Consider the following 14,762-nt stretch of genomic DNA (forward strand, 5'->3'; position numbering starts at 1 on the left):
GCAGATGGTACTAGCGTCAACAGGAGTAAAGATGTCATCAGCAGGTTTGCCAGAAGTAAACCTCAGGAAAGAAGCTGTGGCAGGCTGGGCAGAGTGACCAGCATAGGCATAGGGAAATCTGCATGTTCCAGGTAGTGCACAGATGAAGAGACACTTTGGACTGACAGCTCTCTGGATTGAAAGACTAGGGTATATACCCAGCACAAACCTCTCATAGGCTGAGAGTCAGGAAGCACAGGAAAGGAGTGCAGACTGGCCATTGGCACTTTTGCCCATATCCAAGATGGCAGCTCCGGTCTCCCACACAACTCCTGCAGGTTGCTGCACTGGACCTCTGCTGAGACCACCAACCTCCAGCATGATGTCAAACCCCCCCCCCCCCGACCAGTGCAAGGAGAGGCACCCACTGAGCAGGTGAGTAGGGCACCCACTGCCGGCGGTGACGAGTGAACGGGACACCTAGAGCTAAGAGCAATTCATATCACTCTGTGTAGGGTGAAAGCTCTGAAGTCCAGAAGTCGTGCAGCGATGAGGGAGGCGTTGTCCTTCCTAACCAGGCCAGTATTGGGAGACTTCCTCAGTTGGCAAGACATTCTGGCGGGGGGAATGGGCGCTGCACCCATAAGTTTTCAGACAATCGTCCAATGCTGGGGCCTTCCACAGATAGACCTGATGTCCTCCTGGCTCAATTGACAACAGCCTTGCTATGGGTCCCGCGCCAGAGACCCAGACAACTTTTTAGTGGACGCTCTATCCACTAGTAGCCTTGCTACCTCATCTACTCAGACAACTCAAGCAGGAGTTGGCTCCCAACAGACCGAAGAGGGTTTGGTACGCGGACCTTCTTCCCATGTCCATAGCTCCCCCTTCCCCTCGGCCTCTTCCGCTATGGCCGGATTTGCTCTATCTGCAGGGCCGGCGCAACCACTAGGCAGCTTTAGGCTTTTGCCTAGGGCGCCGGCCACTAGAGGGCGGACGTTAGGATCAGGTGTGTCCCCCCCCCTGGATGGGATTAAGGTAAGCAGCAGCAACTCTCATCTCCCCCCCACCCCCCGTAGAGTGACTAGCGGCCCTTGCCGCATCACTCGCCACAATTTACTATTTTCATCCTGCCGTTGCTGCTTCCGAGTGCCCGGCAGCTCCTATGCAAAGCACTGCTCACTGCAAATGGGAGCACCAGGCATGATGCAGCGGCCACTTAATAGCAGCAGCAGCCAGTGGCATAACTAAGAGACCGAGATCCGGAAGAAACAGCGCTGGAAGTGGGACAGGGTATACAGATCTTCCCGCCCTCTCCCCACTTCAACAATGGCAGCACCACTATGACCTGGCCGCGTGACATCCCCCCGTTGTTGCAGTGACGGCTGTGCGGCTGAAAAAGACCTCAGTGGAGGTTGAAAGCGCTTGGAGCTGGGACTTCTTATGTGGATAGCATGTCTGGACTGGATGGACTCTGTGCCTGCTGCGGTGTCTGTTTGAGGGTGAAACCCGGGATCATCCTCATTCTTTTTGCGATCTATGAGGACTGGATTGTTCATCCATATTCTCCACCACATCGGGTAACAGGCCATTCTAACACTCACCTATTTTTTAACTGTGTCACTTTTGTCATTGTGTATTGTCTTATTAAATGGTATCACACTATTTTGCCATTTTCTGAATCTCTTTTTGGGGCGAGTTTACATCACTCACAGACCTACTAAGAAAAAGAGGGACTCCATTCTGGTGACACAGAAATTATCTATAACAGATGCGGAGAAGAGGAACGTTTTCACGCTAAGAGGGATGTATGGTATTTATTTATATACCTTGGTTATCGTTTAATTGGGAGAAGAGGATCGTACCTCAATTAAAAGGGAGGTACCATCCTAGCAAGCGCCAGTGGAGGGAACATTGTACCTCTTTTTTTCGCTGTCATTCCTTTTAGTACGTCCCACTGCACACTGCCATATGAACTACAGATCTAAAATATAGTACATATTGTGTACTGTATGTATATAACTTATGATGCTGATGCGCAAGATAGTGGGGTCAGTGTTGCAAGAAAAAACGTATAGTGCAGGCAGATCCATTTTGACTAGAAAGTACAATCTAGTGCATATTGGTAAGGGTGTACAGTCGTGACCGATTAAAGCCTGCAATACCAATATACAGCATCAGAAATACCCACTCAAAATCGTCCATAGCCAAAATCGCACTACCTTAGTAAATATCGGTGGTTTTGGGACCCAAGGGGTGCAAACGAAATCACATAATCAAAATTGCCCTTAAACAAAATCACATTGTGTGTTTGCACCAATAGAAAATGTGTATATTACTTTAGCTTTGTCGCGTATATGTTTTTAAAGCAGTGACTTCAAAGTCAGATTTAGAACTAAACCATTATTACTATTATTGGGGACAAGTATAGTATAATCAAATGTGAGTAATAATTATTATACACAATTATAATTATAATTAATAGATTAGGAAGCAATTAATTAGGAACAATATAATCTTCCTGGCCTATCACAAAAAAAAGTTTTGTTCTATAGGTTTTACACTTCTGGATTAGAGTAGTCAAGATCAGGAGAGAAGTCAAATAAACACACAAATTTAAGGGTTTAAAAAAAAAATATGGTAAATCCTATTCAAAATGTTAGTGCATAACCTAAAAATGCATGGAATACAGCTTATTTTCAATTGGTTTTGAATATATCATCCAGATGGAGGCCTGTATTTGCAGTACATACAGTACAGTACTTGTAGTCAATTTCTGAAAGAACTGTAAGCGTCAGTACTTGTGAGGAGAACAGTGTTTGCAGGAACATTTTGAAGGTTATCCTCACAACATGACATTCAGTTCTCCCTGTTGCAGTCATTAAGTTCCTGACAAACCATCATTTTGTGCAGATGGAATAGAATGGTATGTTGTGAGAATATCCCACCAAATGTTCCTGCAATCCCTGGTCTGAAAGTGACAAAGCTCATTTTCAGGAATAAACTACAAATGTGTACAGGAAATAAAGGCCACTTTCTAGACAATATTATATTCAAAACCAATTGACAATAAACTGTATACCAGACACCTTAAGGCCCCATGCACACACTAGAGGTATGTCCAACATTGGCCCTCCAGATGTTTTGAAACTACACATCCCAGCATGCTTTGCAATAGTTTTAGCATTCTCTAATAGCAAAACTGCTGGGATGTGGAGTTTCACAACATCTGGAGGGCCAACGTTGGACATGCCTGCACTAGAGCATTATTTTCATCTAGTGTGCCTCGAGCTGTTCTCAAGTATTCCCCCAGAGCTAGAGATGCCCACATCCATATACAGCAACCACCAGTTCAACTGTTAGTCAGTGATCTGTTTTCATATGGGGTTTGTTTTTATTCCTGTGAGGGACAATGTATTATATTTGTTTTACCTGTGGGGACTAGTGTGATTGTTTCTTTCATATGAGGGCCATGTTTTTTTTTTGTTTTATTTCCTGTGGGGTCTGATAGTGTGCCTTGGCAATTTTAAAATCTTGTTTGGTGTGCCACAAGTTAAAAAAGTTAAAAATCGCTGCATTATTGTGGCTATAGTGAAAGATATCACTCAGAAAGGCTTTCTGAGCGACATTATACACTATATTGTCTAGTGTGTACACTCAACAATGAAATCAGTTAGTGTGTACGCACAATAACGGCCGCCCCACACCAGTGGTCGATATAGTTAACTATATTGACATAGGACGGGTCAGCTAGTGTGTATTGGGCTTCAGATTTAAGTACTAAAACTGGGAATAGCATTTACCATGCCTATAAAATATGGGAGTGTTTAATTTGTGCTCACTCTGTGTACAGTGCTAGTCTGAGACATGAAGGCCCACAAGGGGAATGCAGGGGTTCAACTTTATGTTTTTTTTTTTAATTTATTTAGTTTATGTACATTTAAAGAATAAATAGTTTCTACGTAACCCTGTAAAGTGCAGATATTTAAATCATAGAAAGGAACAGTTTGCATAATTGGTTGACAGAATGCAAGAATTGAAAACTTTAAATTCTGAATGTAATTTGGGGGGGGGGGCATGATGTATCCACCATAACTTCACACGCCTGACGTCAATTCCTGAAGGTCTCTGCAAGTTTCGGAAATGAATCAGAGTGCAAAGGAGTACAGTTACAGTATCACGAATTTCATGGGATGAATTTAAAAATGCATGGGTCCACCAAGTTAATCAGGGGAAAAAGACAAATGAGTGATGAATAGAACATAGGATATACATATATGAAAGAAGGAAAGGAAAGATTCGGCATATATTTCACAGAACTGATTTAATGTACGTAGTGGCAGGATATGTCAACACGGGTGAGTAGATACATAAGCTATATATACATAAGCTTATCATACACAGAATAAAGATTAGATCTACAATAATAGGACGATGATTATGAAAATTAAGTATTGATTGTGAATTGGGCACTATGTTTTTTTTTTTTTTCTTGGCTGGCTTATGTTGTATAATATTATGAAAAATGTAGGGAAATATCGAAAGGAGGTACAGAAGCAATAAAAAAAAAAGAGGGAAACAACATAAAACACAAGATAAACTCCAATAGGGAAAATATTAACATTACAGTATGTGCTATATTGTAATAAGATTAATTGGTACTCTGACGAGAGTGTTAGCACAAGATATATAATTGATAGCAGGAGAAAGGGGATTGGAGGAGGGGGTTTCTTTTTTTCTGTTATTTTTTTTAATTATTATTTTTTATTTGGGGAGGAGGGGGCGGGGAAGGGACTGAAGAAAAGGGAGGCAGAGTAGAAGAGTGAAGGAGGGGGAAAGGAAGATGGGAGGAGGGAAGAGTAGGGAAAAGAAAGGAAAAGTAAAAACACACTCTGGAAGAGAAGAGCATGAACATAGAAACATAGAATTTGACGGCAGATAAGAACCACTTGGCCCATCTAGTCTGCCCCTTTTTTTAAACATGTTACCTCAAACCATATTTGATCCTTATTTTTTTGAAAGGATATCAATATGCTTATCCCAAGCATGTTTAAATTGTACTACTGTATTTGCGTCTACCACCTCTGTTGGGAGGCTATTCCACTTATCTACTACTCTTTCTGTGAAAAAATTCTTCCTCGCATTTCCCCTGAATCTTCCTCCCTCTAGTTTCAGTGCATGTCCTCGTGTTCTGTTGCTCCTCTTCCTTTGAAGAATGTCTCCCACCTGTACCTTGTTAAAGCCCTTGATATATTTGAAAGTTTCTATCATGTCCCCCCTTTCCCTTCTCTGCTCTAAAGTATACATATTAAGATCTTTTAGTCTTTCCTGGTACGTTTTGTGATGTAGGGCATGCACCATTTTAGTTGCTCTTCTTTGTACAGTCTCTAATGTATTTATATCCTTCTGGAGATATGGCCTCCAGAACTGAACACAATACTCTAGGTGAGGTCGTACCAATGACCTATACAGTGGCATTATTACTTCTTTCTTTCTACTGCTGATACCTCTCCCTATGCAACCACGCATCTGACTTGCCTTCTTCATTGCTTTGTTACATTGCCTACCTGCTTTTAAGTCCCCTGAAATAGTGACACCTAGATCCCTCTCTTCCTCAGTAGTTTCCATTATAGTGCCATTTATACTATATTGAGTCTTTGGATTTCTGAGACCCAAGTGCATGATTTTGCATTTTTTGGCATTAAACTGTAGTTGCCATTCTCTTGACCATTTCTCTAATCTGCCTAGATCCTCAATCATTTGTTTTACCCCTCCTGGTGTGTCTACCCTGTTGCATACCTTTGTGTCATCTGCAAAAAGGCACATTTTACCCTCAATTCCATTTGCAATATCACCAATAAAGATATTAAAAACCACCGGTCCAAGTACAGATCCCTGGGGTACTCCACTTGTAACCTTTCCCTCCTTTGACTGTACTCCGTTTACTACAACTCTCTGTTTTCTGTCCTGCAACCATGCTCTTATCCATTCAACTATCTTTGAATCCAATCCCAAGCTTTCAAGTTTATTTAACAGTCTGCAATGTGGGACAGTGTCAAAAGCTTTACTAAAGTCTAGATAAGCTACATCTACAGCCCCACCTTGATCTATTACTTTAGTCACCCAGTCAAAAAAGTCAATAAGATTTGTTTGACATGATCTTCCCCCAGTAAACCCATGCTGTTTTGGATCCTGTAAATTGCTGGTTTTGAGATATTCTACAACTCTTTGTTTTAAGAGTGTTTCCATCAATTTCCCTACTACTGATGTAAGGCTCACTGGTCGATAGTTGCTTACCTCTTCCTTGCTTCCACTTTTGAGCAGTGGGACTACATTCGCTGTTTTCCAGTCCTCTGGGATTACTCCAGTAGCTAGTGACTGGTTAAATAATTCTGTTATTGGTTTTACCAGCTCCCCTTTAAACTCTTTTAATATCCTTGGATGTATCCCATCTGGCCCCATTGATTTATCCACTTTCAGTTTTGAGAGTTCTGTGAGGACTTTCTCCTCTGTAAATGTACTTGTCTCTCCCTCAGTTTTCTGACTATACTTGCAACTTAACTGTGGCCCCTTCCCCTCTCTTTCAGCAGTGAATACTGAGCAGAAATAATTATTAATATTATCTGCTATTACATTGTCCCCCTCAAGAAAACTTCCACTCTCTGTCTTCAGTCTAATTATTCCACTTTTTGTTTTTCTCCTTTCACTTATATACCTAAAAAAAGTTTTCCCCCCTTTACCCACTGACTGGGCCATTTTCTCTTCAGCCTGTGCTTTTGCACATCTGATTACCTTCTTAGCCTCCTTCTGTCTAACAAGATACACCTCTTTGTCCTCATTCTTCTGCGTCTGCTTAATATAGAGTAATGAACGTAGGCGTATGGTTGGCAAGCCACTACCCCCTGTAAACAAAGGAGTCTCGATGGATAGAGACCAAGGCTCTATGTCACAAACCGCAGATCTTACCATCGGAAACATCGCTCATTACCATCTCGATGGTCGGTACTGCGTGAGAGGCCTGTCATCCGCATGGTCTCTGATGTGTGGCGCGATGTCCCCTGTGTCCCCACGGCTCGTTGCCATGGTTCCCTGCCAAGCGCACGCCGTTCCCGGTTCCTGGGTGCCGCCATGACACTCTCAGGTCAGCTGATTCCCCAGACCAATCCCTGCTGCGCATCCACGTCACCTCTGACCCACACACCTGTACCTGGATCAAGATGTGTGCTCCTTTTCCCAGCATTGATTGGTGCTGCAGCTGGCAGCCAATCACAGACAAGCAAGGGGGATAAAGCCGGCCTGCGGCCTTCCTTCCTTGTCTTGAACAATTGCTTACCTGCTCTCAGTATTCTCCTGTGACAGAGAAGTTCCCAAGACTCCGAGATCTCCAGGCTCCCCTGTGATTCTCTCCAGCGTTACCTGCACCCGCTATACCTTCCTGGGTTATCCATCTCCAGAAGACTCCTGCCTTTCCACCTCTGCATTCGAGTACAGGTGCCTCGCCATTACCACCATTGGCTTCCAAGCCTTTCAGCGACATTCTCCATCTTGTCCTGAACTAGCGACTGGCTCCGTCGACATTCAGCTGCTGTGCTCTATAGAGACTTTGCCACCTACGTCCTATTGCTCCAGCATATACCTGAGCCATCTACCAGCCATCGGCACCATTGTCGGCACCACAGTCTACCTCAGTTGTCGACATCCTGGGCAATCCTCCGCAGTTTCCAGATTGCCTTTCCTTCTTCATTATTACCTCCAGTATCATCTCCCTTGCCTGCGTCCAGAGGACCAGGGCAGGGGGCCGCGACCTGCCTGTCAGACGCAGCTAAGTCCAAAGTTCCTTGCGGGGCTCCCTGGTGAATACCGCTGGCAGGTTAGACTCCGCGCCCCTGTTCCTGGTCTCCGTCAACTCTCTGGTTCGCTGTGCCCTGATCTCCCCGTGTATGTCCTACATCAAACCTTCTGCCTTTGGCTCTCCAGCGCCCTCCACTGATCCACCACGGTCACAGCCGGGAACACAGAACCCGCCTGCGCTGACAGTTTGTTCAAGACCGATGGACTCGGCTCAAGACCCCAGTGTGGGACCAGCGGTCATTCAAAATGTTACCGCCCGAATAGAGACTCAAGAAGCCACGCAGCAGCGAGTGATAAAATTCCTTCAAGAAGTATCCAATCGCTTGGACACATTGCAGCAGTCATTGCCGACTCCTGTGTCAACTACCCAGGGGAATCTATCTCCACCCGCTGCTTTACCTTCCCGTCTCCAGCTACCTGTTCCCAGCAAATATGACGGCGATCCAAAACTCTGCCGGGGGTTTATCAACCAGTGTCAGATCCAGTTTGAACTTCTTCCACACAATTTCCCTACCGCCAGAATTAACATAGCCTACATGGTTTCTTTGCTAACTGGCTCCGCCCTCAATTGGGTATCACCGTTATGGGAGAGATCTGATCCCCTGTTGTCAGACTATGGCAAATTCCTACAGACTTTCCGCCGTATATTTGATGTACCTGGACGCTCTACTTCAGCATCCACAGATTTACTACGGGTCAAACAAGGGTCCCGATCCATGGGACAATATGTGATCCAGTTCCAGACTTTGGCCTCTGAGTTACAATGGAATAACGAAGCCCTGACAGCCGCGTTCTGGCTAGGGGTATCAGACCGCATTAAAGACGAACTGGCCACCCGCGATCTTCCTGATTCCTTGGAAGACTTAATCTCTCTGTGTGTAAAGATTGATCTCCGCCTCAGAGAAAGAGGTCTAGAGAAACAAAAGAAGTTAATTCCCAAGTTTACTCCTCGAGTACGCTCAGAGTCCCCTGCGAGTGAAGAACCAATGCAAATAGGTAGATCACGCCTGACTCCTGAGGAGCGTTCCCGTCGACAGCGCAACAAACTCTGCATTTACTGTGCTGCTCCCAGTCACTTCATCAATGATTGTCCCGAGCGGTCGGGAAACTCCAGGGCCTAACCTGTAACGGAGGAGTTAGGTTAGGTCATGTCTCAAAGTCTCCTCCCAGTACTGACTTTACCCTTCCAGTGTCCTTAGAGACCCCTGCTGGACTCAGATCAAGCTCCGCTTTGGTCGACTCCGGGTCGGCAGGAAATTTCATTTCTCAGCATCTTGTTACCAAGTTACAAATTCCCGTGACGCCTCTACATCCTCATCTCATTGTCACAGCAGTGGATGGCAGTAAAATTCCGGGCAGTGAGGTACGTGCCAGTACCGAACCGGTTCTGCTGAAAGTGGGCACATTACATCAAGAGCACATTAAATTTTTTGTCATTCCTAAGGTGTCTTATGATATTGTATTGGGCCTTCCCTGGCTCAGGCTCCACAACCCCACCATCAACTGGTCGCTTTTACAATTAGAGCAATGGAGTCATCATTGTCATCAGCATTGCATTAACCCTGTGATACCTGTGCGCTCTGCCGTGGCCACCTCTGTGCCTGGTCTCCCCGAAGTTTACAGAGACTTTGCTGATGTGTTCTGTGAACAATCAGCCGACACACTGCCGCCCCACCGTCAGTGGGATTGTCCAATTGACCTCCTCCCTGGAAAGACTCCTCCCAAGGGACGTACATACCCCCTATCGGTTCCTGAGACTCAAGCCATGTCTACATACATTCGTGAGAACTTACAGAAAGGCTTCATCAGGCCCTCAAAGTCCCCAGCGGGCGCAGGATTCTTTTTTGTAAAAAAAAAAGATGGTGGTCTGCGACCTTGTATTGATTACAGAGGCTTAAATAACATCACAGTCAAAAACAGCTATCCGCTCCCCTTGATCACAGAATTATTCGATCGAGTGGAAGGTGCCACCGTCTTCACCAAGCTGGACCTCCGTGGGGCATACAACTTGATACGTATCCGCAAGGGTGATGAGTGGAATACTGCATTCAATACGAGGGATGGTCACTACGAGTATTTAGTGATGCCCTTCGGCCTCTGCAATGCCCCAGCTGTCTTTCAACAATTCGTTAATGAGGTCTTCCGGGACATGCTGTACGTCTGTCTTGTGGTCTATTTGGATGACATTCTAATATTCTCCAGAGACTTACATTCACACCGCTCCCAAGTCAAAGAGGTCCTCCTCCGTCTCAGAAAAAATCGACTTTACGGCAAGATCTCCAAATGCACATTTGAGGTACCCTCAGTCCCATTTCTAGGATACCTAATTTCCGGGTCACAATTGAGCATGGACCCCGAGAAATTGGAAGCCATCACTGGGTGGTCTCAACCCACTACATTGAAAGCCGTACAACGCTTTATTGGCTTCGCCAACTATTACCGAAAATTCATCCGGGGTTTCTCCACTCTGATTGCTCCTATTACAGCTCTCAACCGCAAGGGTAGCAACCCGTCTGTCTGGTCCCCAGAGGCCTTGTCGGCATTCCAGTTGCTGAAACAGTCATTCATCTCTGCACCCATCCTGTCCCAGCCTGATATGGAACGACCTTTTTCCCTAGAAGTCGATGCCTCCAACATAGGGGTAGGTGCAGTACTGTCTCAGACATCCGAGGATGGGAAACAGCATCCCTGTGGTTTTTTCTCACGCAAATTCTTACCAGCAGAGAGAAATTATTCCATAGGCGACCAGGAGTTACTGGCTATTAAATTAGCACTCGAAGAATGGAGGTATCTCCTGGAAGGCGCCAAGTTTCCAGTCATCATATACACTGATCATAAAAATCTCCTGTACTTGCAGTCGGCTCAGTGTATGAATCCTCGTCAGGCCCGGTGGTCTTTATTCTTTTCCAGATTTTCTTTCAAGATCTTGTACCGTCCTGGTTCTCAAAATGTAAAGGCCGATGCCTTATCTCGCTCCATGGAAGAGGATCCTCTAGTACCCGAGAATCATCCCATCATTGACCCCATCGCATTTGCTCCCACGCAACTTTCTCCGGTACCTCCTCCTGGCAAAACTCTTGTACCCCCTGAGCTCCGCCAAAGACTGCTGTCCTGGGCTCACAAGTCCTTATTCTCCGGACACCCTGGCGTTCAGGGCACTTTTGAAATCCTCCAACGTTCTTACTGGTGGCCCCAGATGAGAAAAGACGTCAAAGACTTTGTGGCATCGTGTACTGTCTGTACCCAGCATAAAACCCCTCGTCAAATTCCTGCTGGAAAACTTTGCCCCTTATCTATTCCAACGCGTCCATGGACGCACATTTCAATGGACTTCATCACAGAGTTACCCAAGTCCCAAGAATACAACACCGTCTGGGTGGTAGTTGACCGTTTTTCGAAGATGGCCCGATTCATACCTCTCTCCGGGTTACCCTCCGCTCCTACTTTGGCGCAGTTATTCGTGCAGCACATCTTCAAAAGCCATGGCCTGCCTACAGAAATCGTCTCTGACCGAGGAGTGCAATTTGTGGCACGCTTTTGGAGAGCCCTGTCTTCAGCCCTTCAAATTAAATTGAAGTTTTCATCTGCTTATCATCCGCAGTCCAATGGCCAGACAGAAAGAGTCAATCAGGACCTCGAGACATTCCTACGGCTGTACATCTCATCTTCCCAGGATGATTGGTCCAAGCTACTCCATTGGGCTGAGTTTGCCCATAATTACAGGTACCATTCATCCACAGGTCACTCCCCCTTCTTCATTGTTTATGGCCAACATCCCAGGCCACCCACCTTCGAGGCATTAGCAACCATCGAAGTGCCAGCAGCTACCGCAGCCCTAAGACACTTTTCACAAATCTGGAAAAAAGTGCACTTCAATCTAAAAAAAGCTTCTGTTCGTTACAAGTTCTTTGCGGATCGTAAGAGACGTGCAGTACCAGAATTCCGTCCTGGTGACAAAGTATGGCTGTCTACCCGAAACATACGACTGAGGGTTCCCTCAATGAAATTTGCGCCTCGATTCATAGGTCCATATATTGTCGAACAGAAGATCAACCCGGTAGCATACAAAATAAAATTACCCAAGTCTTTACGCATTCCCAACTCCTTTCATGTCTCCTTGCTACGACCTCTAATTCTTAATCGCTTCCAGTCTTCATCCCCGGTATCACCTCAAGTCAGAACTGAGCGAGGAGTGGAGTTTGAGATAAAAAAGATTGTGGATTCTCGCCATCGTTATGGACGCCTTCAGTATCTCATTGACTGGAAGGGATATGGTCCTGAGGAGAGAAGTTGGACCAATGCTGAAGACGTTCATGCTCCTCGTCTAAGGGAAAAGTTCCATCAGGAACATCCTTCCAAGCCCAAAGGGTGTTCGGTGCCCACCCTAAAAGGAGGGGGTACTGTCACAAACCGCAGATCTTACCATCGGAAACATCGCTCATTACCATCTCGATGGTCGGTACTGCGTGAGAGGCCTGTCATCCGCATGGTCTCTGATGTGTGGCGCGATGTCCCCTGTGTCCCCACGGCTCGTTGCCATGGTTCCCTGCCAAGCGCACGCCGTTCCCGGGCAGCATGGGTGCCGCCATGACACTCTCAGGTCAGCTGATTCCCCAGACCAATCCCTGCTGCGCATCCACGTCACCTCTGACCCACACACCTGTACCTGGATCAAGATGTGTGCTCCTTTTCCCAGCATTGATTGGTGCTGCAGCTGGCAGCCAATCACAGACAAGCAAGGGGGATAAAGCCGGCCTGCGGCCTTCCTTCCTTGTCTTGAACAATTGCTTACCTGCTCTCAGTATTCTCCTGTGACAGAGAAGTTCCCAAGACTCCGAGATCTCCAGGCTCCCCTGTGATTCTCTCCAGCGTTACCTGCACCCGCTATACCTTCCTGGGTTATCCATCTCCAGAAGACTCCTGCCTTTCCACCTCTGCAGTCGAGTACAGGTGCCTCGCCATTACCACCATTGGCTTCCAAGCCTTTCAGCGACATTCTCCATCTTGTCCTGAACTAGCGACTGGCTCTGTCGACACCAGCGTCGACATTCAGCTGCTGTGCTCTATAGAGACTTTGCCACCTACGTCCTATTGCTCCAGCATATACCTGAGCCATCTACCAGCCGTCGGCACCATTGTCGGCACCACAGTCTACCTCAGTTGTCGACATCCTGGGCAATCCTCCGCAGTTTCCAGATTGCCTTTCCTTCTTCATTATTACCTCCAGTATCATCTCCCTTGCCTGCGTCCAGAGGACCAGGGCAGGGGGCCGCGACCTGCCTGTCAGACGCAGCTAAGTCCAAAGTTCCTTGCGGGGCTCCCTGGTGAATACCGCTGGCAGGTTAGACTCCGCGCCCCTGTTCCTGGTCTCCGTCAACTCTCTGGTTCGCTGTGCCCTGATCTCCCCGTGTATGTCCTACATCAAACCTTCTGCCTTTGGCTCTCCAGCGCCCTCCACTGGTCCACCACGGTCACAGCCGGGAACACAGAACCCGCCTGCGCTGACACTCTAGAAATAACGAAAGAGCACAAAAAAATGGATGTGTGTAAGTGTAGATGTAAATGTAACAATCAGAACTTAGAATATGTGTTGAAATGTCAGATTCAGGGATCGGAAACAAAAAGAAGGTTGGAAAGGTTAGATAAGAAGGTTAAAGGAAAAGCAGGAAAAAGCAAAAATAAGAAAAATAACTATGATTAAAATACTGACGGTTAATGCAAAGGGCTTGAATTCGCCCCAAAAAAGGAAAAGAGTCCTCCAATATTTACATACACATGAAATCGAGGTGGCGGCCATACAGGAGACCCACTTCTCTAGGATCGCAGCTCCCAAATTGGGGGACCACAATTATACAAAGGCCTATTTTGCTAGGGATGTATGTAAGAAAAGAGGGGTGGCAATCCTCTTTAAAAAGACCATCAATTTTGAATTGGAAACTCAAATAGTTGATAAACAAGGCAGGTACATAATACTTAATGGGGTATTAGAAGATCAAGAAGTAACCCTTATAGCAATATATGCACCCAACTCGGCCCAGGACGTTTTTTTAAAAAATGTATTAAAAAAATTAAAACAAGTAGCAAAAACAATAATTATGTTAGGAGACCTAAACGCTACACTAGACCCACATATGGATAAATCGACAATAAAAAACATTTTCACAAAAAATGAGTAACAACATTTTTGAAGCAGGACTGTACGATGTCTGGAGGGTGAAAAACCCGAATACAAGGGATTATACCTTTTTTTCTAACCCACATAAGACATATTCAAGAATTGATTTGGTATTAACAGATAAAAACACACTACAACAGGTTAAAAGAGCAGAGATTTTGCCAAAAACTTGGTCTGACCATGCCCCAGTTATGATAATATGGGATAATAAAAGTAGAGTACCAAAACATAGAATGTGGACGATACCAAAATATCTGATAAAAAGAGCTGATATAAAACAACAAGTAGAAGACACTATAGAACAATTTTGTATCACTAATACACCAGGGGAAACAAATCAGGTGAACTTTTGGTGCACCTTGAAGGCGGTACTAAGAGGTAAAATCATTCAAATAAACTCTAAAGAGAGGAAACAGGAACAGGATAAGCAAACTCACTTACAAGACCAACTAAAAAAATTAGAAGAAATACATAAAAATAACCCAAAAAATGATAAAATACTGGGGAAACTGAATAAAGTAAGGGCAGAAATAGAAAATAAAAATATAATATAAATAAAAAGAAATATGGAAAAATTTCAGCAAAAATTATATTGTGAGACCAATAAAGCAACTAAACTACTAGCAAATAAAATAAAAGGGAGACAGACAAGAAAGCAAATAAGAGAAATCTATAACAAAAATGGAGTGAAAATTACTAACCCATCAGAAATAAAAAACGTGTTTGCAGAATATTATAAAAGCCTATATAATCTCAA

The sequence above is a fragment of the Crinia signifera genome, chromosome 2 (assembly GCF_055691185.1).
Source record: "Crinia signifera chromosome 2, ASM5569118v1, whole genome shotgun sequence".
NCBI classification, from domain to species: domain Eukaryota; kingdom Metazoa; phylum Chordata; class Amphibia; order Anura; family Myobatrachidae; genus Crinia; species Crinia signifera.